Source organism: Pituophis catenifer, unplaced genomic scaffold (assembly GCF_029215685.1).
Source record: "Pituophis catenifer annectens isolate HBS135680 unplaced genomic scaffold, rPitCat1.0.hap2 SCAF_2, whole genome shotgun sequence".
Taxonomy (NCBI): Eukaryota; Metazoa; Chordata; class Lepidosauria; order Squamata; family Colubridae; genus Pituophis; species Pituophis catenifer.
The window spans coordinates 120,953,324-120,979,536 of record NW_027256882.1 but is presented as its reverse complement, the minus strand read 5'-3'; the positions used below and the strand labels follow the sequence as shown (position 1 = coordinate 120,979,536).

Sequence of the window (26,213 nt, the reverse complement as noted above, 5' to 3'; positions counted from 1 at the left end):
TACCTTGGTACAGTCTGTGAATCTTCTGATTAACAGTAGCTCTTCTGGTAGAGTTACCAAAGGCAGCTCTAAATCTCTTCATAACAATTATGGGATATTGTTATCTATGAGAGAAATTGCCCATTTGGCAAGTTCAATTGGCAGGAGTCCAAGAAAAAAAGGCCACATGAGTATTATCTGTAGGGAATTCAGCTGATCTCCCAGTAATGTGCAGGTCATACTGAATGATGAATGACTTGAACTTGTGTTGAACTTTATTGCATTTGCCTGATAATGATCCTAGATTAGAAAGTAAAGTGACATGGGCAGAGGAATAGGAACAGCAGAAGATGCAACCTGGCAGACACAGCTAGTTGTAGCATTTGACCCATTTGCTATGCCATTTGAGTAACAACATTATTCAACATTATTCACCACCTATTGCTGGTGTCGAAATAAAGTTTTGTTGACCTGTTCTGGTTTCAGAGGTGCTCCCAGGAATCAGTGGTCAATGTCTAAGACAACAGCATGAAACTAAGCAGTCTCTCTTATAAGGGAATAATGGGTTTCCAAGTTTGTAAAACACTTCAGAGATACCACAACCAAGAATGCAAAACTGTTGAAGATTTAGATTGGGCAGGTTTATTGCAATGAGCAAGGAGTTAGGTTACAGTATTTTGGAAACGGGAAATGTGTATTTTGGCCCACATTTATCAATGACAAGTTGTTTGACTCTTTCCATTCATTAGATAGATCTTCCCCAAATTAATCTATTAACACTAAATTGTTCTGGCCAATATCCCTAACATACATTTGAAATTCTACTGTATATTCTCACACACTGTGCTTCCCTTGATACAGTCTGTGAACCTTAATATAATGAGTACATTAAGGTAAGGTTTTGCTATTAACTTTGAACTTTTTTCTTACTGAGTCATGATTTAATGGAGATAATGTCCATTAAATATCACAAAATTGTCATATATTCTTTTTTCCTGCAATATTTTGGAAATGTTTTTATTCCTAAAATCAGAAAATTGCAACATAAGTTATTTGAAATTTCCCTCTGGCTGACCATCCTTGGACATCCTGGTTTGTTGGTTAGATTTTTTTAAAAAACTGAGACATTCTTACCTTCTACCAAGAACATTTTCCTTCAGCTTAGTCTAGGAAGGCTCTGTGTATATTCGTACCCAAATATAAAAGTATTGAACTGATCTTGCTCCAGTCCTGAATCACACACACATACAAAAAGTCTGCAAGTATTGGAAACTTAATGAGGAATTCCCTTGCTAAACTCAAAAAGCCAAATTTCCAGATAATGAGGAAAGAAAAAAGAGGAAAAAACAAGAAAAAGATGGAGGGTGGGTAGGATATTTACCAAAGAGAATGTGCAGTTCTTTCCTTCCTCCTGTTAAATGGTTCTGCCTTTCAATAATGAAAAGTTGAAGGATAAAGTAAGTGGTGATAATAATGGTAGTGGGACTGAGGACTTGAAAATAGCAATGGCAGAAAATCTGGAAGAGTTGGTAAGAATACTGGCAGTCTCAGATAACTCACAAGATATGGGGTGAAGAGGGGGAAGAGACCCATAGTAGGCAGGGTGGCTATAGGAAAGAGAGCCCAGAACGTATGTTTGTGGCAGGGGTGGGTTCTAAATTTTTTTACTACCGGTTCTGTGGGCATGGCTTATTTTGTGGGCATGGCTTGATGGTCATGTGACAATTCTTTAGGAGTTAGCAGAGGTACTAGTCTACCAGGCTTTTAACTGCTTGCAGAGCTGTACCGATCTACTCATGTATTTTTGCAGGCACTGGTCTACCCATTTATTTTTGCAGGCACTGATCTACTCATGTATTTTTGCAGGCACTGGTCTACCCATTTATTTTTGCAGGCACTGATCTACTCATGTATTTTTGCAGGCACTGGTCTATCCATTTATTTTTGCAGGCACCGGTCTACTCATGTATTTTTGTAGGTACTGGTCTACCCATTTATTTTTGCAGGCACCAGTCCACTAATTTGTTTTCTTTTAACACTGATCAGCTGTAGGGCGGTCCTTTGAAACCCCACGGCAAGAGTTTAAACAGTTTTTTTCCCTCTAGCCATCAGCTGGGACTCAGGAGGCAGCAATAGATTGGGGGTGGGGCCAAATAAAAGGTAAGAATAACGCAGGGGGGATGGGGCGGGGGGTGGGGGGCAGAACCGGTTCGGTGACGCCATATCGTCACTGCTACCGGTTCGGGGGAACTGGGCCGAACCGGGAGGAACCCACCACTGGTTTGTCTCAGTGGGAGACTAAGAAGTAGTACATATTAGTAAGAGATGCAGGCTTACGAACAGGCATAATAATAATAATAATAATAATAACAACAACAACAACAACAACAACAACAACAACAACAACAACAATAATAATAATAATAATAATAATAATAATAATAATAATAATAATAATAATAATAATAATTTTATTTCTATACCGCCCTTCTCCCGAAGGACTCAGGGTGGTGTACAGCCAATTTAAAAACACAAGACACAACAATAATTAAAAATTAAAATAATTAAATAGATTTGGCCGATTTAAAACCCCAAAAATTTAAAATACCCCAATTTAAAATTATTAAGTTGATAGCCCGGCCTGGCTGAACAACAGGGTCTTCAATGCGCAACGAAACACCCGGAGGTTGGAGATCTTGTGTATTTCCGGGGGCAGTTCATTCCACAGGGCTGGGGCTCCCACAGAGAAGGCCCTCCCCCTGGGTGTCGCCAGCCGAAATAACTTGGCTGATGGCACCCTGAGGAGACCCTGTCTGTGGGAGCGGACTGGTCGGTGGGAGGCTATTGGTGGCAGAAGACGGTCTCGAAGGTACCCGGGTCCTATGCCATGGAGCGCTTTAAAGGTGGTAACCAACACCTTGAATCGCACCCGGAAGACCACTGGGAGCCAATGCAGCTCGCGCAGGAGGGGTGTCACGCGGGCACAACGAGTTGCGCCCATAACCACCCGCGCGGCCGCATTCTGGACCAGTTGGAGCCTCCGAGTGCTCTTCAAGGGGAGCCCCATGTAGAGAGCATTACAATAGTCCAGCCGGGAGGTGACAAGGGCATGAGTGACCGTGCGCAAGGCGTCCCGGTCCAGAAAGGGCTGCAACTGGCGGATCAGGCGAACCTGATAAAAGGCCCCCCTGGCCACGGCTGTCGTATGCTCTTCTAAAGACAGCCGTGCGTCCAGGAGGACACCCAGATTGCGAGCCCTCTCTGTGGGGGGCAAAGATTCACCCCCAATAGTCAGCGATGGCACCTGCTGACTATATCGGGACGCCGGCAGCCACAACCACTCGGTCTTGGACGGGTTGAGTCTGAGCCTGTTCCTCCCCATCCAGACCCGCACGGCCTCCAGGCAGCGAGACATCACATCAAGGGCATCGTTGGGGTGGTCTGGGTGGAGATGTACAGCTGAGTATCATCAGCGTACAGATGACACTTCACCCCAAAACCACGGATGATCTCACCCAGTGGCTTCACATAAATGTTGAACAGAAGGGGCGAGAGGACTGACCCTTGTGGCACTCCCCATGCGAGATGCCTCGAGGTCGACCTCTGCCCCCCTGTCAACACGAACTGCGAGCGGTCGGAGAGGAAGGAGGAGAACCACCGCAGAACGGTGCCCCCTATTCCTAACCCTCTTAACCGCCGCAGCATGATACCATGGTCGATGGTATCAAAAGCCGCTGAGAGATCTAATAGGACTAGGACAGAGGAGCAACCCCTGTCCCGAGCCCTCCAGAGATCATCCACCAACGCGACCAATGCCGTTTCTGTGCTGTGCCCCCGCCTGAAGCCCGACTGGCACGGGTCTAGATAGATAGCTTCATCCAGGTGCCCGGGCAGTTGTCGTGCCACCACACTCTCAACAACCTTCGCCACAAAACGAAGGTTGGAGACCGGACGGTGCTTAGCTAATTCAGCCGGGTCCAGGGAAGGCTTCTTGAGGAGGGGCCTCACCACCGCCTCTTTCAAGGCGGCGGGAAAGGCACCCTCACTCAGAGAAGCAGTTATAATCCCCTGGAGCCAGCCTCGTGTAACCTCCGCATAGATAGTTCTGTAAACCAGACTTTACTTTTGCAATACCTTTGAAAGAAATACTACTGTAAAGCAAACCGTATACAGGGTTAAATGTTCTCTGCTTATACTTCATACCATCTATGATCAAACCTGTGACAAAAGGAACAGTCACGCTCTTAAAATTCCAAATAACTTCAAGATAGCCAAATTGAACTAGTTGTTTACTCTCAGTTGGAATAAGAGTTTGGGTTTCAGTGCATGAGAATAGTTTGAAAATTATAATTTGGACCTCTAGTTTACTATTAAGGAACCCCTCCTTATTTGTGCTTTTTATTCTTTTTGAATGCAAAGGATAAAGATAAGAAAGAACCATAATTTTCAAGTTAGTCTTGATCGCTATCTTGACAAGATGTTGCAGTTTTCTTGGCAACATTTTCAGGAGTGGTTTTGCTATTGCCATCCTGGGACTGAAAGAAAATGACTGGCCCAAGTTATCCAGCTGACTTTGTGCTTAATGGAGGACTAGAACTCACACTGTCCTATATTCTAGCCTGGTACCTATTTTCTAACCTGGTACCACAACATCAAACTGGCTGACTGTCATATATTTACTAAGTACCAAATTTTAGACTTTGAAACTGTGAAACTTGGAAATGTGGAATATCTGAGAGTGAGATTCATGGGTTAGCTTACATTTTCATTAAATTCTTATAACACACTGAACTAGCTAATTACATTTTAGGCTAAGATCATGCATACTGGGTCATAAGGATCCATAAAGTTCAGTGATCCTGCCAACTCAGAAAATTAGGAATTTTCAAGCTGTGGACTAGGTGTATACAACTAAAACTCTTGTGTCTATTTGATTGTTTTCAATCTTCACTTGGGTGAAACAATATATCATAGGCAATCCTCCTTGAACCAAAGTACCTTACAGAATAAATCCTAAATCCATTGCTCCCATTGGATTGAAATTTGGCAAAGTTATGTCTGCTTTAGTGCCATTGCCACAATCAAGTGATTATCATTTCCAATTCCCTGCCAGCTTCCTGCAAGGAAAGTCAATGAGGAAATTAGCAGGGAAGGTCACACTTACATCTCCACCTTCCTGTATCCTCCTTCCTGGGCCTCCCTGCATTCTCACACATACACATATACACCAGCACCCTCCTTTCTGGGCCACATATCCACACTCATATACAGTACCTTCTTTCTGAGCCTATACACTCCTATGCAGCTGTGCCCTCTTTCTTTAGCCTTCCCGCATATACAATACATGCGTGTATACAAACACACACACACACACACACACACACACACACACACACACACACTCCTTCCCAGGCTTCCTTACTCTCATACATAACAACACTCTCATTTCTGGGTCTCTCTCTGTCTTGTAGGAACAGTTGGTATGAATTCTTGCAGTTTATTTCTGCTATTCAGGATTTAAACTTTCATTATAATAAACATAGTTTCTAAATATATCACCAGTAATGTGCCCCAAATCCTATATTGCAATCTGCAAATTTAATATGGTTTTTCATTGAACTGATTATTAAATATGCTTGTAATATTGTATAATCACTCAAGATGGAGGAATAAAGCAGGATTTTTTTAAAAAAGAAGTTTCAATTCTACAACAGATTTGAATTAGCAACAGTAGATGAATTACTACGGTTTTTTATGTAGACTTTTATTCTAATGCAAATGAATAAAGCAACATTTTAAAAACAATTTAACATACATATACTATCTCAGGCTCTTCTGCTTACTTCAATGCTATATTTAAAGTTTTGCCTGATCAAATATTCTGAATTGTGAGGCCTTGATGAATTCAGTTCATATACCCATACCACTTTGTACCTCTGTATGTGCAGTAGAAGAGAAATAAAATGTGCTGAATGTGAAACATTTTAGATATACACTAGTTAATCAAAACTACAATACTATATTAAGTTTAAAATTGAATTACTTAGTTTAGCTAGGTTGAATACATTTTTCCATTAAAAAAATTCCAAAGTACAAAAATGCTAATGTTAAGCCTGCTTTTTTATAATGATAAAGAATAATTAAAAGAATGAAGGCCCCCTAATTTTCACACAAACTCTATTTAAGAAAGGAAATATCTTTGAAATGATGACCTAATGGGCTGCCATAGTCGGACACAGTTATGTGATGTCATTTCCAATGCTCCCTGCCAGCTTCCCACAAGGAAAGTCAGTGGGGAAGCTGGCAGGAGGTTGGAAGTTGCTCCAACTCCCACTGCTTTTTTCTCCTTGGTCATTCTGTTTCTTTGTTTAGGAAAAGGAAATCTCTCTGAAATTGTGAACCAATGGGGCATGGATTGTGTAGTCAGGGCTGATGAGCAATCTGAGGAGAGTCAATGTGTCGGGGGGGAGGGGGGAGAGGGAACACACTAAACAGGACTGTTGTCAGAATTCATACTAACCCTATCCAGATAAATCAATCCTTAGCTTCTTTTCACAAATCTCAAGTAAATCTGGGTTGTATACCGAAAGCTGAATTACTGTCAGAACCCACTCCTACTCTGTCTAGACAAGAAATGAGTTCTTATAGGACTCTGGCTTTTTCTATACACAAAGTTGTAATATTGCCAAAACTGCTTTGTCTGGACTTGTCCAGGAAAGTAAACAGCAAAGCCTGCATGGAATTTTGAGAGATATGTAAACCCATGGGCCCAGTTACCTTGAAAATGACAATGGCAACACCCTGAGTGGAGAGCAGTTTCCTGCTGACAGTGACTTCAGTGTGGTGTCTGCAGGCATTTGCTTTGGAGTATCTATGGAAGTGAAGTTCCATATAAGTGAATTTATGTGTTAGTGCTAGTGAAAGTGAAAAACTGAAGACTCTCAGTTTACTACGGTAGTAGTGCTGATATTAGTAAAGTCAATGAAATATAATAAAAGTTATACATTTGGTGTAGTGGGTTAAGGTAACAGGCTAGAAATCAAGAGACTATGAATTCTAATCCCATTTAGCACAAATCCAGCTAGGTAACCTTGGGCTAGTCACTTTCTCTCAGCCCCAAGAAGGAGATGACTGCAAACCACTTCTGAAAAACCTTGCCAAGAAAGCTTCAGGGACTAGTCCAAGCAGTCTGAGTATCAGACATGATTGAATGGAAGAAAGAAAAATCAAGTACTTATGTTGCTAGGAGAATATTGTCAGTGTGTTGTTTATCAGTAAAAATATTTTGGTTTCTGTTCATTGAGAGGTAAAGTCAAAAATATTTAGAAATAAAAGAAATAGGCATGGCTAATAGTTTAGTATATTGTAGTTGAAGAAAATATTAAGAAACAAAATATGCATCTAAGGAAATATGGTCTGTCCCTTTAAAATCACTTCCCAGTTATTAAGTTGAACACAGAATTGTGCAATGTAAAAAGATTCATGCAGCTGGAAAATTCTTTCAGCAGCTATTGACACTGTTACTGTGCAATATGTTGGCAAATCTAGTGCCAACAACTTTCAAGTATCCTTTTATCTAATAAAGCACAGATTTATACCAAATCACAGATACAGCAGATAATTTAATTGATCAACTACCAGAATAGCTATGAAAGAAACCACTTTCCATTCATATAAATGAGATAGTGGATAGACCTAAAGATTCTTATGTAATAAAATGTATTAAATTCATTGATGAGATAAAATGTACAAGAGTTTCTTTCTCTCTAAATAAATTGCAGAGAAATAAAATTGAGCAGTATTTCAATATTATTGACAGTTTTATGAATGCAAATCTCTTTGAGTAATCAACTAGTGTGGAGATCTACACTGATGAAGCATAGAAGATTTCAAATTACTATGAAAATCATCTGCTGCTGTTTAGACATACTGTATGATTCATAGACAAGCTCTTGCTTCCAAAGATTTAAGCCTAGCAGTTAAGATGGTTCTACAGTTTTAAATATTATGTATTTCCACATAGAAACCAGGCCTGTAAAGTTAAAGAGGTTTGCCAGAGCTTTTGAAGAGATGGATGTTGAAAAAAAACAATGCTGTACTATGTTTAAAGTGATTCAGTATGGCTATCTCCCGAAAATGTTGGACACATATTTTCAAACAGAGAAATCAGATATTAAATATGTAATGCATACTGTAATATTGTATACATTTATTGACTGTAATTCCAAATACAGTTTTAAGTGCTAAACTAAACTTTCTTAATAATTCACTACAAAGTGGTAATAATCTTCAGTTCAGCAACCAATTAACATACTTTATTAGAAAACATGAATGTGGAATCGTAAAGTGGAAAATGCAAATTTAGATATATTTCTACTGCAGAACAATTTGAGGGGAATAGCATTAATAAAGATTTGAAGATGTTTTATATCACCTTTCTTCTGTAAAATTACTCATTCAGAACTATTACTGAAATATGGAAATAGGCAAATTTGACTAGGTAAGGAACACATTAGATGTTAAAATGATAGTTGCATACTCACAAGGAAGAGTAATTCATGGATTTTTCCTCTTTTAAACATTCAAAAATAAAATTACCAATCAAATTTCCCTCTGACTTTTGGATAAAGATATAAAATAAGTGAAAAAAATTAAATAAACATACAGGCATTCAAATTTTATTTTCAACATCCTATTTGTATGGAGGACTATTTTCTATACTTGATGCTCTAAAGAGAAAATATTGATTTAAACTAAAGATAAATTGAGAAATTACAGTAATTTTCTCAAAAATAAAGCCAGATTTCAGGAATTATATAAAACTAAGCAAGTCTATCTTCCCTTATAAAATATTTTAAATTTGATTGACTTATTATTTCCATTGACTTATTTATTTTATAAAGTTTCAAGATTCTGTCATTATCTTTGTCATGTCACACAGTTTGAGAATCCCTCAATAAATCATGCTCAAATTAATTATAAAATATATACCTGTGTGTGTGTGTGTGTGTGTGTGTGTGTGTGTGTAGGGGGGGAGGGGGAGAGAGGGAGAGAGAGAGAGATTTTATTTTTTCCAACCTATCAGAATCTGTTCATTCTGTTCTTCTAACAGAATGTTAGAAAAAACTATATAAAGGGATGTTAAAAGAATGTTATAAGAAACTATATAATGTCAGCAGGACATTTTTCTGAATAAGGTGACCAAATTTGGTGTGATAGGAGAAGTTAGCAAAAAAACAACAAAACCAACTGAAAAACTTGATTTGGCCAGAACCTGCAGATAAAGTATCTGGAAAAACATTCTCCTGGTGCATCTCTGGGTAATGGGTGGTAACAGAAGAGTGGATAAAAATATTGTACTTCCATTCTTAAACACCACCTTTTTTCTGGCCATGTGTCTCAGGATAACATTACAATTAAGGGTTTGTAAAAAATTCCAAAAGCTATACTCTTCATGATTTCCTTTCTTTGTTTTTATTTCATTTCATATACACTGGGCATGAACACAGGTTTTGTTTTCCCCCTTTAACTAAATTGTTATAGCTCCCAAGGATAACCAATTCTAGATTTTCTGGAAGTTTGCTATATCTTGAAAATATGCAGAACATCATGGCATCTGCATTCTGAGAAAAGCCATCGCCTATATTCCTGTTTACCATTCACCTTTTAGTTAATTATTACTTTTTATTTGTTTATAATATAAAATACAAAAATGCAAAAACAAATAGTAGGAAAAATAGGGGAGAGAAAGAGAAAGAGAAAGGGAAGAGTGCAGAAAAGAAGGGAAAACGAAAGAAAAGGCACTGAATTCTAACTCCCTTTGGTGCAGTATAATAAGATAGTAACATCCAGCCTCAACGTTTTACTTTTACATAGTAGTATAAATTAACCATTTCTATATCAACAAATCTATCTAATCAATAAAATCCAAAATCAAAGTTTCATTTTTTTCCACCTCAAGCACAAAGTCCAGAAGCAGTTTCCAAGTAGAAACAAAAGTACTTATATATTTTTTTTCTTTTATCAAAACAGTCAATTTAGCCATCTCTGCTAACTCCATCAAACTTTGCAGCCATTCTTCCATTGTGAGGATTGAAGTGTCCTTCCATTCACCTTTTAAGATGAAGGAACAAAAAATGATAATCTTGATTTGCCTGAATCATTTTCTATAATGGCTGGCAAAACTGAGAGCTTGTATGATGGAATGGATCAGATGACCAAGAGAGTTTGAAGGGGGTTGTGATCATCTACATCAATTTTGTTTCTTTTTAAGAAAAAGGACCTCTTCCCCCAACAGCTACACACACTTACTCACACCCATTTTTTAAAACATTAAAGCTTGACCAACAGGATAACAGTAGTTCTTTTTTCTGTTGCATTTATAAAGAGCCAGTTCATAAGCAACAAGCTCATACTGATGATTCAAGATCAGGGTTGACCTAAATGCTAAATAGTCAAGTGCTGGAGGCAGGAAAATCACCTCAGACTTACATGTTGTAACTTTCCTTTGCAAATATGATCCTCAGTCTATTTCATATGCCCCAGATTTGATATATGTAGCTTTAGGATGATTGTGAGAGCAAGGAATTTTTACCTTTCACCAGGCTTGCAATCAGAAATGAGACTTCATATCCAAATTCTGTTCCTATTAGGTTCAGTGATACATTAATTCCAGGTAAGTATATTTAGAATTTAGGGTTATTCTGTATATTTAGGATTAGTATTCTGATCTGATGATCTTTTCTGCTTATTATGCTAAGAATGTTTTATTTTGACGTTGATGTATGTCCAGTGCAGTTTTATTAGTAACAGTACTTGCAATATACAATGACATTAAATATATCATTACTTTGTGTTTGCTTTGTGTGTGTATAAACTTTTGGGATGATAAGCTATGATTACCATTGAGAAATGTAACCATTTCTTGGGAACAGCACCAGCCTCACCTTTAACTAGAATGAGATAAGTGCCTTGCGTAGCAAATAAACTGTTGTTTAATTTGCATTTGTACTACCAGGGCTTAAATTATCTGTCAATATGCCAGAAAAATAGGGCTAGCTTGGGGTGCAATGCACCCCAGAATGGGGTGTGTGTATATATTTCTGTATGTGAATTTGTATGTATGTTTATTTGCTACTCTGCTTCAAGATACAGTAAGACAGTGCTGCTTTGGAATGGCTATGGATATCCATTAAAGGAATTATGCTTACCACCTTTTTGCTTCTTGCTAAAGGGAAGGTGACAGTTATCGCACCCACATTTTTTCAGGCCAGGCTGTTTAACACCATTCTTACTATAAATATTCTCTTGATGATAATATTTAAAAGTATCTATAGCTTCCATGTTGCTGATAAATGTGTCATTAAAAATAAAAAAAAATCAGGACTGCAGAGAATGACATATTGACTTATAAATCAGATATATATGTCATATTACTAGGCTAACTTTTTTCTCAGTGGACAAAGTTTGTATGCAGAATAATACAGAGATGCACTACTATATAATCTTTTATATGTATAGTATATGTGTTTTCTCCTGGCTCTGCTTTCTGACAAATGCCTAAACTAGTCCCAGCAGTTTTCTTGGGAAGATTTCAGAAATGGTTTACCATTACCTGCTTCCTAGGGTTCAGAGAGAGTGACTGGTCCAAGGTTATCCAGTTGGCTTTGTGCTTCTGGTGAAAGTACTGTAGAACTTACAGTTTACTGGTTTGTAGCTTGGTACCTTAACCTCTACACCAAATCTGCTCTTTCTTTTATATCCACTATTATAACTTATATCTATTATTTTCAATTTATTCTTAATAATCTCCTCTCTTGATGAAATACCCACAGCTGTCATTATGTATACTTGTCTGATCTTTTTTTATACACTGGTCATGATTTTATTTGTGTATAAAAACACAATGTAAAAGAGTCACTTATGATGTTTAAGTTTGACATCTCCCAAATTTCAAGGATTGAACAGCCATATAATCATTGGCATCCTTCAGTCTCAAGAAACTATGGTATCGTGCTCTGGAAAGAGGTCCTAAAACAGCATCTAGTGTGACTAAAAATGCCAATTTGAGAGTGGCAATCCCTTCCACACTTAGGGCAGATACATTCTGCCCCCTGCCCAGCCCCCAGATTTCACTGGTTCCGTGACTGTCTCTTTGCCTCAGCCTGCCAAACAAGTGTCTCTTCAAATTGGAGAAGGCCATGCTGCATCTTTAGCCTCCAAGCTGAACGATCAGAGGTCAAGGTTTCCCAGTTGTTAATGTCCATTCCCAGGGCCTTTAGGTCCCTCTTGCAGATATCCTTATATCGCAGCTGTGGTCTCTCTCTGAGGCGCTTTCCCTGCACTAATTCTCCATGCAGGAGATCTTTCGGAATCCGACCATCAGCCATTCTCATGACCTGCCCCAGCCAGCATAGACGTCGCTGTTTCAATAGTGTATACATGCTAGAAATTCCAGCATGTTCCAAGACTGTGCTATTTGGAACTTTGTCCTGCCAGGTGATACCAAGAATTCGTCGGAGACAGCGCATATGAAAGGTGTTCAACTTTCTCTCCTGCCGTGCGTAGAGGGTCCAAGACTCACTGCAGTATTTATTATTATTATTTATTATTATTATTTATTTATTCAATTTGTATGCCACCCCTCTCCGAAGACTCAGGGCGGCTCACAATGCATTTAAAATCATTATAAAAAACATTTAAAAATTAAAACATTAGAAACATTAAAACTCATTCACACCATTCATGGCCGGATCAAGAGTGTGCTCAGGATGCAGGCTCTATAGACCTGGATCTTTGTATGTTCCATCAGCTTCTTATTAAGCCATACTCACTTTGTAAGTCTAGAAAATGTGGTGGCCGCTTTACCAATATGTTTATTCAGCTCAGTATCTAAAGAGAGAGTGTCAGAGATAGTTGAGCCAAGATACACAAAGTCATGGATGACCTCCAGTTCTTGTGCAGAGATTGTAATACAGGGAGGTGAATCCACGTTCTGACCCATGACTTGTGTTTTTTTCAGGCTGATTGTTAGTCCAAAGTCTTGGCAGGTCTTGCTAAAACTGTCTATAAGTTGTTGAAGGTCTTCAGTAGAGTGAGCAGTGACGGCAGCATCATCAGCGAAGAGGAAATTCCGTAAGCATTTCAACTGGAGTTTAGACTTTGCTCTCAATCTAGAGAGATTAAAGAGTTTTCCGTCTGATCTGGTCTGAAGGTAAATACCTTCTGTTGCAGTTCTAAAAGCATGTTTCAGCATGACAGCAAAAAAGATCCCGAATAAAGTTGGAGTGAAGATACAGCCCTGATTCACTCCACTTCGAATATCAAAGGAATCTGAAGTTAAGCCATCAAAAACTACAGTGCCCTTCATTTCCTCATGAAAGGATCTGATGATGTTGAGGAGCTGGGGTGGACATCCAATCTTGGGGAGAATTTTATAAAGGCCGTCCCTGCTAACCAAGTCAAAAGCCTTCGTAAGATCTATGAAGGCTACGAAAAGTGGCTGTCTTTGTTTCCTGCATTTCTCCTGCAACTGTCTAAGGGAAAATACCATGTCAGTAGTGGACCTGTTGGCTTGAAATCCACACTGATTCTGGATAGACTCTCTCTGCAAACACCTGGAGCCTCTTCAATACGACACGGGCAAGCAGCTACCCTACAACACTAAGAAGAGAGATGCCACGGTAGTTACAGTCACTCCTGTCACCTTTGTTCTTGTACAGTGTAACAATATTTGCATCCGTCATGTCCTGTAGTACTCTACCTTCCCTCCAACAAAGACAGAAGAGTTCATGTAGTTCAATGGAGACGTTCTCTTTGCAGCACTTCAGAACTTCAGCAGAAATGTTAACTTTCCCAGGTGCCTTGCCAGAGGCAAGGGAGTCCAGGGCCGCATTTAGTTCTTTTAAAGTTGGTTCGCTGTCAAGCTCCTCCAAGACAGGCAGGCACTCAATGTTATTTAATGCTTCTTCGTTTACCACATTTTCTCTGGAATATAATTCAGAGTAGTGCTGCACCCAGCATGCCATCTGCTGTACTCGGTCCTGGATAACCTCACCTGTAGCAGACTTCAGAGGGGCAGATTTCTTCTGTGTTGGACCTAAGGCCTGCTTGATGCCATCATACATCACCTTGATGTTGCCTGTGTCAACTGCTATCTGGATCCAAGAGCAAAGCTGCAGCCAATAATCATTAGCACATCTCCTGGCGGTCTGTTGGACTTTGCTACGAGCAGCTCGTAGAACCTGTAGGTTGCGCTCACTGGAACAGGCTTTATATGCAATTAGAGCTCTCCTTTTTCCTCGATGGCTGGCGTCAACTCCTCCAAATGGGTTTCAAACCAATCTGCTGTCTTTCTGATCTCCTTACCAAATACTGACAAGGCTGTGTTATAAACAGCATTCTTGAAATATTCCCATCGTTCAGATGCATATACTTTAGCTGGGCCTGGGAGAGTTTCCTTGAGTGCTTGTGCAAATTCCTCCACTTTGCCCTGATTGCAGGTCTTGTTGATTGCAGGTCAATTCATGGTCTTCCTTCCTTCTTTGAGTGATACAATCTCTTTGTTTGCAGTTTTATTCTGCTGCACACCAAGGAGTGGTCTGTATCGCAATCAGCACCCTGATAGCTGCATGTGATTGTAATATTGGGGAGGTTGGGGCGCCTGGTAAGAATCAAGTTGAGCTGGTGCCAATGCTTCGAACTTGGATATCTCCAAGAGACTCTGTGTTGAGGCTTTGTTTTAAAGTATGTATTGCTAACGCAAAGACCATGGTAGCAGCAAAACTCCAGCAGTCGTTGGCCATTTTTGTTCAACTTTCCGACGCCGAACTGACTTAAACAAGTGGGCTAAGAACTATAATCAGCTCTAACTCTGGCATTAAAATCGCCAAGGATAAACAGTGGTTCTTTCTCAGGGATTTTCTTGATAGTAGCAGCCAGATCATTGTAGAATTTGTCTTTGGATTCTACTAAAGATGATAATGTCGGAGCATATGCGCTAATAAGAGTAACCAGCCCTGCTGATGAGTGGAGCTGCAAGGACAGAATTCTTTCACTTCCTGCAGCAGGTGGTAATGGATCCTAGTAGGGTGTTTCTGACTGCGAAGCCAACCCCATATTCCCTAGACTCGTTTGATGGTTTTCTCTGCCAGAAGAACGAGAACTTTTTCTCCTTAATAGATCCTGAGTCTAACAGTCTTGTCTATTGAAGGGGAATGATGTCCATCTGCAGTCTGCTCAACTCCATGTCAATGGCAGCTGTCTTATGTACATCATCTATCTCTTGTAAACCCTAAACCCCATGCATTCTGTGAGGTTAATAGACCGTGGCGGGGCAGCACCTTACCGGCTGGAGGCTGCCCAGTTTAAGGCAGGTGGTAGCTGCCCAAGGAGGTACAATGACCTCTCCCACTGATGAAAGTGGCCCCTGGTGTCACGCTCTACGCCAATCAAGCAAAGACTTATAACAGCCATATATACCAACTGTAATCATATGTTCTATAATTTAGAAGGGATAAGCCTCATCAACAAAACTCTGTTTCAGAATGGCTTCCAAGTATATTGCATTTCCAGGCATGTACCAATAACAACCTCTTTTACCAGGAATCAATTTTCTGATCCACAATAATAATATTTATTTTACCTGATTTTGCATTCACAAAATTACAACTAAGTGCCCAACAAAAATGGGCATATGAGCTTTCATTATTTATTATCTTAATTAGTATTATTTTTTAAAAAAATTGTATATCACCCTGCTCCCAACAATTTGGAGTAGTTTAGTTAGTAGTAAACCCATCATGCAATAGATAAATTGTCTCCAAGTGGGTGGATCATTCATTATTGCATAAATACGGCCTTTTATTAATTAACTCAGGAATAGTTCCTACTTGCCTTCTTCATGCTATAATTACTGTTGCAATATTTACTGCTTAGCTTATGCAGTTGTAACAGAATTCTGTGCAAAGTAGCTGTTAAGTTATGATGCTGAAAAACATGAAATTGTGGTGTAAGGCAACAATGAATGGAATGGAGTACCTGGTGCTTACCAATTGAAGTTTTATCTCTTAAGTTTGGGATTTTGACTCCCAGTTTTCTCCACCCCCTCGCTTCAAAAGGAGCTACTGATATTAACTTTATACTACTAAAGAAGAAAGAAGTACTTCCAGCTGCTTTGTCCATTCAAATATACCAATATACCACTCAAAATATTTGGATAGAACAGATTGAAAAACTTTGCAACATTCATATTTTGAGACATAGCATTTCCTTCATGTGCTCCTACAACTTTTAGGACAGTATGGGATTTGTTGGCCTTCCATCTCCTGTTGAATCCAAGAACATAAATCTGCAGCTGCTCATATTTATATCTCATCTTCATTTCTTTTCTCTTTTTTCTGTCTATGTCTTTGACAGTGCCTAGTTGAAAAACTCTTCAAATCAAAGAATGGTGATTTTGGTTTGATTTAGCCTAGTTTCCATGTGAAATGCCACATTTATCACAATACAGCAACATCAGTAACAACAAAAACCGCTGCACTAAGAATGCAGCTACTCGACTTCTACCCATTCCTTAATCTGTCCACCTATTGTTTGGCACCTCCCACACATTCATCCATCTTTAATAAGTACCTTTCAGATGTGTGTTCACAACAACAGGAGTTGTAGTCAAAATATGGGAGAAATGTTAAGTTAGGGACTATTGCTCTTGGATAAATTCATTGGCCTTATTAGATGAGAGAAAAAGGGTGAGAATACTGTGCAGTACAGAAGTCCACATCCAAGGTATCTTAGAAAATATTCCATACTTACAAAAACTTCTAGTCTTAGAAGATCAATCAGCACTGTAGTTATTACCAAGTTGGAAAGCTATAGGAACTGACAGAATATCCATTGAAACATGGCAAGCAAATCAGTAAAGGCTCTAACCAAACTATGCCAGCAAATCTGGAGAATGGCACAGTGGCCAACAGATTGGAAAAGGTCAGTCTACATTACAATTCCAAAACCAGGAGACTGTACAACAGAGTTACAATTTATCGTACAATATCTTTAATTTCACATGCTAATGAAACAGTGTTTCCGATCAGCCAATGCAGATTAGAGCACGATGTGGAAAATGTTTTTCCAGACATTCAAGCTGGCTATAGGAGAGGCTGAGGAAAAAATTATTGTTGATACACACTGGATTATTGAGAAAGCCGAAGAATAAGAAATCACTGTGTGCGTCATCATTGACTATAGAAAGGCTTTTGATTGTGTTGATCACATTAAGCTGTGGAATATGCTCAGAAAAATGAGAATTTCAGAATATCTTGTTGTCCTTATAAGAAATTTATGTACAGGTCAGGAAGCCATAGAACAGATAGAACATGGTGAAACAAGCTGGGTCCAGATTGGCAAAGGAGTGTGACGAGGCTGTCTATTCTCCCCTTATTTGTTTGAACTACATCCTGAATATATATGGGGAAATATATATTCAGGATTGCAAGAGGATTAGTGTGGTTTTAAAATTGGAGGAAGAAACATCAATAATCTGGTCTATGCTGATAACATTACCCTGATAGATGAAAATGCAAAGAATTTGCAAGCTCTAGTAATAAAAGTTAAGGAGAAAAGTAAAAATAGGACTAAACTTAAATATAAAGAAGACTAATCACACTGGGTAAAACAGCTAGCAGTGAAGATATCGAAGTGGTGGATAACTTCTGCCTTTTAAGATCAACCATCAAGAAATATGCCACAGATGAGCACTTGGTAGAGCAGCTATGGTCCTTGGAAAAGATTCAAATACTGCAATGTGTTTATACCTACAAAGATCAAAATGGTGCAAACCACTGTATTATCTGTGACACTCTATGTAAGCACAAGTTGGACTTAAGAAGCTGGCTAGGAAGAGTATTAACATGTTTGAACTTTGGTGTTAGAGAAGACGCTTGAGAATAACGTGAATGGCGAAGAAAACAACTTGATGTGTCATTTAGCAAATCAACCCAGAGTTCTCACTTGAGGCTCAAATGACCAGACTCAAATTATCTTATTTTGGACACATTGTGCAAACATTTACCTCTCTGGAAAAGACTCTTAATGCAGGGAAAGGTGGAAGGAAAGAGGAAAAGAAAATGACCAGCAAGTAGATTGACTGTTACATTGGCAAAAGGGCAATGTTGCAAGACCTGAAAAACCAGGTTAGGGACAGATTATCAAGAAAAAAAAAATCTAGTTTTGTGGTCGCTAGGAGCCAAAAATAACTTGATGCTACATAATCAGTCAGTCAAACTAGTCGAAAAATAATGTACCCAGAGTGGCAATAGAGTCCATCCAGCCCCACTTCTTCAAGCATATAGAATACTTATCCTTGGAAGCACAATAAACATTTTTCTTATATATTGATCTGTCACTGATTGGGTGCTATATTGCAATTCTCTTCACCTATGCAATAATTATACCCTTTTTTTTTTAAAAAAAAAAGACTGTGCTGCTCACTGGTTGGAAAGGGATAAAAGAATTGAAGTACAAAATTCAGTCTCCCCATTTTTCCCAGATCCATGCCAAATAGCTGACTATTAAATGTCAATTTTTTTCAAGGACTCTGTAGTGTTCATTTTGTATGCTGGAGTTACAGGCAAGGACCTGGCAATTTAGTCTATATAAAGTTTGAGGAATGATGGCAGCATTATTACTCTGGAGTTTTAAATGTTACCATAGAAAAAAGAAGAAACAGAATGACAGGAAATTGCAGTTCAGAGAACATAAAAATTGAAGGAAATATTCAGTAATGCACAAATAACATATTACTGAAATATTCAGTAATGCACAAATCCCCAAAATGCTGATAACCTGGGTACATAAAGGAACCTCTTTTACTTAGTGCCAAAGTTCATCTAATCCTCTGATTCCTACAATGATAAATAATATATCTTTAAAAAAGCCACAAGTAGGGCTTGCGGCAGAAATCTTCTCCAGCTCTTTTTCACCTAGTATTCAAAGAAGCATTTGGCACATAAAAGTTTCCTTCACAGTCAGTTATATCCTCTATTAATTTGCCTAATTCATTTAAAATCATCTACACCAGTAACAATGATTCTCTATAGCTCTTATATGCTGCGTGAAAAGATACATTTTATGAATAATCAGGGAGAGAGAGAACAATAGGTGTTATTGTTTCAGCAACTTTCCCACTAGGAACTTAAAGTGTGCTTAAAACATATTCCAGTCCTTACTGCAATTATGAAAGTTTATCATTGTTTGTGTTATTTTGACACCACAATGGTTGAATGATCTGGAAAGATTCTGTAAGTCACTAGTGGAGAAATCACCTCAGATAGCAACAGCAATAGCATTTAGACTTATATACCGCTTCATAGTGCTTTACAGCCCTCTCTAATTGGTTTACAGAGTCAGCATATTGCCCCCAACAATCTGGGTCCTCATTTTACCGACCTCGGAAAGAAGGAAGACTGAGTCAACCTTGAGCATGGTGAAAATCGATCTGCCAAACTGCTGGCAGCCGGTGATCAGCAGAAGTAGCCTGCAGTACTGCACTCTAACCACTGCGCCACCGCGGCTGGATTATGGGGATAACTGCATAATTTCAATCTGGCTAACTATAAATAATAGCCCTTTCACATCAACAATATCTTTGATCTGGTTTTTAGATACTGGCATATAGAATTATGTGGGAACACTTTTTAAAAAAGTTATGAAATTAGGCATGCATGATTGTTAAGCATGTTAGTAATTAGTGCAGCATTGAGTGGCAGTCGAGATTGCCATTTTTTTAATTATTATTTTATCGTATTTAGAGACCACCCATCTTCTTACCTGAGCAATTCTGAGTGATGTACAAATAAACATAAAAACATAAAAGTTACATATAAATATTATGTTAAGCATTTCCGAAAAGCCAGGATACAGGGGGCCACCTCACCTCTGGGAAGGGGAAAATGTCCACAGGGCAGAGGCAACAGGAGAGAAGGTTCTCTTCTTGGGCCCCACAAGTTGAAATTCTTTAACTGACAGGGTCCGCAGCATATCTTACCTGCCTGGTCAGTTGGGACAGACCAATATAATAGGACAAAGATGTCCTTGCAGGTAATCTGGCCCCATGCCATATAGAACTTTAAAAGTCATAATCACCTTGGATTATACCAGAAGTGTACCATATTCCATTCTTGAGAACCCAAGATTCTCGCATGGCTGCATTCTGTACCAACTGAAACTTCCAGATACTTTTTTTTTTTTTTTAATTTGATTTATATGCCGCCCTTCTCCGGAGACTCAGGGCAGCTTACAATGTGCTCAGCAATAGCCTTCATCCTTTTGTATATTTATACAAAGTCAGCTTATTGCCCCCACAAACTGGGTCCTCATTTCACCTACCTTAGAAAGGATGGAAGGCTGAGTCAACCTTGAGCCTTGGCGAGATTCGAACCTGCAGTAATTGCAGGCAGCTGGTCTTAATAACCAGCTTAATAACAGGGTGCCTTAGACCACTATACTAACAAGGCTCTTTTTGAAAGTAGCCCTGTGTAGAGTGCATTACAATAGTCCAAACAAAAGATGACCAGAGCATGGATGATTGAGTGAAAGACCTCCCTATCCAGGAAGGAGTATAACTGGCACATGACATAAAGTTGAGCAAAGGTCCTACTAGACACAGCTACCACTTTTGGAGGAGGAGCCAGGAGGCCAGGAGGACCACCTGGGTTATGTACTGGGTCTGTCTGGAGTATTTCAACCTCATCCAAGGCCAAAGATGATAAATTTCCAGATGCAGAGGGGCCTCCTATCCATAGCCATTCCTTCTTACCAGGGTTCAGCTAAAGTCTGTTGTTCCCCATCCAGGTCTCCACAGCCTCCAGGCACCAGAAAAGAATGTTCACCACATCACCCACTGCATCCCAGATGGAGACATATAACTGGGTATCATCAGCATATTGTTGTGGGGATGGAGATTGCTCTATGGATAAACATAGGAAGATAAAAATGTTGTATTGTGTCATATGAAACAGCTTTGAGATGTATTGTACAGCTTTTAAATCTCTGGATATATGAGCCCCCAAAGACCCATGTAAATCATGGATCTTATAATAAATTAGATTGGAAGTTTTACATTAGCCATTATGACAAAAAAGTGGGAAAGGCCAAAATTGTGTAATCAAAGACTTAATTCCAGATTAGGACTAGCAACTAATTCCCACCCAATTCCATTCCATTTATGATAAAAGAATGTGATAAATATGTCAGCATAAGTGCTATTTTATTACAGAAATATTATTTCATAAATAGAGAATGTTCTGCCTTCCTACTAGGCTAAATTCAAGAAGGATGTGGAATACAATTCAGCCCAAATTCGGTCCTTTATTTGCTTACACATACGAGACAGAATCTTGCTAGACTAAAGTCTTTATTACTTCCAATGGAAATACCCTCAGAACAGTGGTGAAATTCAAATTTTTTTACTACTGGTTCGGTGGGCGTGGCTTGGTGGGCATGGTGTGGCTTGGTGAGCGTGGCTTGGTGGACATGGCAGGAGAAGGATACTGTAAAATCTCCATTCCCACCCCACTCTGGGGTCAGCCAGAGGTGGTATTTGCCAGTTCTCCAAACTACTCAAAATTTCCGCTACTGGTTCTCCGAACTGCTCAAAATTTCCGCTACCAGTTCTCCAGAACTTGTCAGAACCTGTTGGATTTCACCCCTGCCTCAGAGATTTTAGGGAGTAGCTATCCTTACCCTCATCTTCTTCTGTCTTCTATCCAGCTCCAGGCTCTTGTCTCCCTCCCCTTTCTTGAATATTCTCCCTCCTTTCTGGGAAATGGCCTCTTCACTATAGTCCATCACCCCAGCTCCTTCTCACGAGCATCATCCCTCACACCTACTGTTTATTGGGGAAGACTTTTAGTTCTGCCGATTCACATGACTAGAGTGAATAAATATTCCTTAACTGAAGTTTTTTATTGAGCTTATCTGAGTCAGCTTTTAATTACCCTAGGAACAATCAACAATATTTTCTATTTTCAGAATTAAGAACCTCATTTCAACCTAAACATTATCCTCTAATATGCAACCATTTTAAGAGGAAGAGGTAAAATAGGTGAGATTGTTTAACAAAAAATAAAACAGTGAAATTATGTTTTTAAAAGGATAGCTGTGTCTTCACACAATGAGCAAATATGCATGTGGTTATTCTAATATGTATACCTTTCACTAGTGTAATATTTGTTATCTGTGATGCGACTGCTCTCTACCATAGCATTTTGCTGGTTCTTCACCTATCTATTTATCCATGCAGACACCAAACAAAACTGTTTGTTCTTGTATTGTCAATAAGAAATGAAAGTAGAGATTAGTTTAGATTCCCAGAAATGCTGTCATAGTAGGAGGAAGGGCAGCAAGTAGGTTGGTATTAAGATCATATGCTATGCTGACATTAGTGATGGAGTAACACAGCATCAGAGAAGGTTCTGAAGACGACAAGCTGTGTACAGTTAAAGACGTTCTACAATAATAGTTTTTATGAGTTAGAGAACGCCAATAGTTCCAAAAATGGATTGTTAATCTATTGCTTCTATCTAGAGTAAAGGTGGCTGGTATAACTAAAATATTTAGTGTAAATATTACTGTATTTTTCGGAGTATAAGATGCACTTTCCCCCTCCCCTAAAAAAGGGTGAAAATTTGGGTGCATCTTATACACCAAATGTAGCCCCGCCCACCCACCGGCCCCCACCCTTTGGCCTCTGCCTCCCAGCAATTTACCTCCTTGCAGCAAACAGCCTGTTTCAGCTTCAGCACAGCCTGATTAGCACAAACAGCTAATTGCCAGTTGGATCGACCTCCCAACCCTCAGCTGTTTCAGGCTGGAGGGATTGCCATTGCCTATTGCTGTGCGGGCCTCCAGAGGCAAATTACTGGGAGGCAGAGGCAGATTTTTTTTCTTGTACTAATCAGACTGTGCTGAAAATGAAAATGAAACAAAAGCAGGCTGTTTGCTGTTTGCTGCAAGGAGACAAATTGCTGGGAGGCAGAGACAGATTTTTTTTTCTTGTTTTCCTCCCTAATAAAGGTAGGTGTGTCTTATACTCTGGAGCATCTTATACTCCGAAAAATACGGTAGTTTACACTAATAAGATTAGTAAAAAAAAAAAAAAAAACCCTGCATGTATGAAAAACAGAATATGTCATGGGTTCAGAAAAATGAAATTTTACTAAAACAACATTAAATAATATAGGCCATAGGTGGAGCAAAATAACCAATGAAGGAATAGATTTTTAATGAGAGAGGACATCCCATTCTAAGACATTTTGAGATTTAAAATACAGTGAAGATACTGCAAGAGGAAAGACATCACAAAACAATTTTTCTTTTATTTTAATAAAGACTAGATTTAAATGTCATATTATATGGTCATTTTATTTTAAATAAACGTAATAAGAAAAATGAGATTTAATATATAAATTAATAAATGCAGGATACATTTCTAATTACCTTTCAATTGAGATGTCTCATGGTAAAATTGTTTAAATAGAGAAAGAAAAGTATATTTTTAAAGGGATGGCGAATGTCTCATGTAATACTGGGGTTATGGAGGTCTTTTTACAATATCCATTTCTGAAATCCTCCTCTTACTTTCCAAACTGATGGTATATAATTTTAAAAAGGAGCTTCTACAAAAAAAACAATGTCTTCTAGAATATAATAATTACCTGAAAGAGCTTCTATCAAAAAGAGCCAGCGTAACATTTCACTATTTCATATAACCAATGTTGAACTTTGAGCACCATGTCTCTAGTGAGTTTTTTTTTTTTTATTATTTGATTTATATGCCGCCCTTCTCCGGAGACTCAGGGCGGCTTACAATGTGTTAAGCAATAGCCTTCATACTTTTGTATATTTTATACAAAGTCAGCTTCCCTGTTTCCCCCAAACTAAAACATCCCCTGATAATAAGTCCAATCAAGCTTTTGAGTACATGGCAATAAGGCCAAGTGCTTATTTCAGGGTTCAAAAAAATATAAGACAGGGTCTTATTTTCGGGAAAACACGGTAGGTAAATCTGTCAGTTTCTTTCTAAAAGAATGGAAAAGTCCAATTGACATGAAATAATATTTTATTGAATTAATTCTATTGATTATATCATTAATGAATACAGATGTTAAAATATTATGCACTCTTGCTGACTAAGTCCAAAATACAATTTGGTAGATTTGATCAAGCAGAACTTATTTGCATTATATGAGAATTTGAGATTATTAGTAAATCTTATCAGTATAAAATGTTAAAGTGAATTCATTTTTTCTGTGGAGAAATATTTGAAAAACGTATTGTACAGTTTTTATTTTTATTGTTTCAACATTTTCTTTTCTTTAGGATTTAAAAACATGGATTAGAATAATTTATTCTTCCCTAAAAGCAAAGTGATCACTGTGTGTTACTGATCCCTTTTTATTTAAAAAGGATCCATGCTTTTTATTTAAAAAGAATGGAAAACACAGCTTCTTCTTTTTCTTATTGTGTTTAGCATGAATGATTACCGAATACTGAAATTTAGATCCTATACAGACAAAGTTATAAAATAGATGATATATTAGCAAATTATATGATAGTATTTATTAATAAATATGAATCTTATGTGCTAAAATCAATAAAGTTTGTGGGTATAATATTGTTGTCTTTGGAGGCTACTATCTGGAACACTTTTGTTCCTCATCTTTCATTTATGAAGAACTTCAGATGTCAGAGAAGAATATTTTAATTTCCCAGATTAAATTTTATTTCTTGGATGTGCAAACCATTGTACAGTATTCTTAACTTCATAGGATAGCAAAAAAAGAGGCCTAGATTCATCCAACACTGATTAGAGCCCTATATCGAAAAAGAGAGGCTAGATGTTCAAGCGGGTTAAAAGATTACATGAAGAACAATGTAGATACATGTCTTGGCTTGAGTTTGTTCTTTTAGAAAATAGTGAACAAATGCAATCTACAGATATGCAGATAGTCCTCATTTAGCAGTCACAATTGAGACCAGCAACTCAGTCACTAACTGGTAAAACTGCAACTGTGTTTATGATTTGAAGTACTCACCCTGGTTCTGGGATAATTAGCAAGAAGAGAATTAATGTGTGCATTTATAATTATTGGAGAGGAAGAGATTACAAGATACTGTAGTAAATTGGCACACAATGGGAAATACACATCGAAAGAAATGTGAACACCAGCATGGGAGCTTTAAGTGTGCTAGGCAAATAGCCAGTATATTCCCCATTGTGTATGAGAGAGATTGGAGAAAAAGGGATTACAGGAGAGTTAGCAGGCACATAATGGAGAATACACTGGCTGTTTGCCTAACAAACTTGTAGTGCCCAGCCCCAAGCATGCTCAGGACTGCCAGCAATAGTGCATTCTTTTCAGTGTGGCCAATATTTGAATAGGGATTTACTTTTTACAAAAGAGTATTTTCCTAGACAGGGAGGGAACCTAATATTGAACTATATTTGGTCTAATATAATATAATTGAGTTTAGGGTCACTAAGTTCTTTTTTATTGGCCCAGTGAAGCTATGTTTTACTATGGAGCGTTCAAAAGCTCCATACTGAAACAATTATTGATATTAAAATTATTTATTAGAATTGTTATCTCTTTTATTCATTAAACATGAAACTCAAGTCAACTGAACATTTTAAAATGTTTTAAACATTTTAAAATATCATTGACTAGCGCTGATGGTTGATACAGGTTGCTGCCAGCATCCTAGGTATCAACCAAGTGTCTTCTTAAAATGTACGATGCTCCAAGTAGCACAGTTTTTTGCAGTTCCGCTGGTGTTATTGCAAAAATTGATTAATAACAATAATAATAATGTAAAATTATTAAAAATGATAACTTAAAATGTATGCGAAAACCCCCACAGAAGTATTAAATCAATACTCAAACAGTTCAGCTGTTCAGCAGCAACATCGAAATGAACTTTGGACTTGAAAAATGTGCTATATTATCCATGCAGCAAGGAAAAATAGAAAAAATAGAAGGAATAGAACTGGGAAATGAAAACATAGTAAAAGCATTAGCAAAGGATGATGATTACAAATACCTAGGCATATTGGAAGCAGATAACATCTTGAATGGAAAGTCAAAGAGTCAACGCAAAAGGAGGGTCCGCAAAATATTAAAATCAAAGCTGAATGCTGGAAACATAATTAAAGCCATTAATACAGGGGCAAAAAAACC

At 38.3% G+C, this 26,213-nt stretch overlaps 1 protein-coding gene across 1 annotated transcript in view; it reads left to right on the top strand.

The window, feature by feature from the left end:
* The window catches only part of CACNA1A (calcium voltage-gated channel subunit alpha1 A), a 290,119-nt gene that overhangs the window by 80,101 nt on the left and 183,805 nt on the right, over nt 1–26,213 (top strand). The window lies entirely within an intron of this gene.